The sequence below is a fragment of the Carcharhinus amblyrhynchos genome, chromosome 3 (assembly GCF_965287045.1).
Source record: "Carcharhinus amblyrhynchos chromosome 3, sCarAmb.v2.hapA, whole genome shotgun sequence".
In the NCBI taxonomy this organism is placed as follows: Eukaryota; Metazoa; Chordata; class Chondrichthyes; order Carcharhiniformes; family Carcharhinidae; genus Carcharhinus; species Carcharhinus amblyrhynchos.
In genome coordinates, this window is record NC_137326.1 from 20382821 (window position 1) to 20383983 (window position 1163).

The window sequence follows — 1163 nt, forward strand, 5'->3', positions numbered from 1 at the left end:
GCTATCAAAGTAAACTGAGCCACACAAGAAGGTATTAAGACAGATTAGTCAAGAAGATCATTTTTAAAGGAGAAGGCAAGGTGGAATTTCAGGATTGAGGGTTCAGGATGACAAAGGCCATATTGGTGAAGCGATTAGAATGCGAGAGTTGTAAGAAGCTAAAATTGGAGGAGTTTTAAAAAACTCATTTACAGGGTGTAGGCGTCACTGAATGGGCCAGCACTTATTGTTCATTCCTAATTGCTCTTGAAAAGAGGGCATTTAAAGAATCAACCACATCACTGTGGATCTGGAGTCACCCGTAGGCCAGATCAGCTAAGGATTTCCTTGGAAGGTTTCCGTCCTGAAGGGATATTACTGAGCCAGGTGGGTTTTCACAAAATTGTCAATGATTTCATGGTCATCATTATCTCTTAATTCCAGATTTTTAAAAATTGAATTCAATTCAATTGGTGAGATTTGAACCCAGGTCGCTAAAGTATATTACCCTGGGTTTCGAGATTATTTGATCAGTACAATTCTATTATATACTGCCACCCCAGGGGATGTAGTGCTGGAGAAAGTATGACAGAAATAGGCACCAGAATTCTACCACCCCACCCGCCACGGAATCAGAGTGGGCAAAGGGTGGATGATGGAAACACTCATTGACCTCAGACAGGATTTTCCAGTCTTGCTTGAGCAAGGCTGTAAAATCCCACCCAGGAAGTGTCAAAATTACAGAGAAATTTATAGGTCAGCGAACACAGAGATGACAGGCGACAGGGAATTGGTGTGAACTAAGATGTGGGACAGAGTAATGAATGAGTTCAAGATTCTCAAGGATGGAAGGTGCATTGGAATGGTCTGGTCTAGAAGTAACAGCGGCCCGGGTGAGGGTTTCAGCAGGAGGTGAGTTGAGATAGGGGCAAAGATGGATGACATTACAGAGGTGGAATTCGGTGGGTTTTGGTGATGAAGTTGTTTTGTGGTCAGAAAGATCAAATACAAGACCAAAGTTTCAAGACTGGTTAGGCCTCAGGTAGTTGCCAGAGAGAAGGATGGTGTCAGTGGCTGGAGAACAGACTTAATGGCTGGACCCAAAATATTTAGTCAGATTAAACTTCTGCTCATCCAGTATTGGATGCTGGACAAGCGATGTGACAAATCAAGGAACACATTGG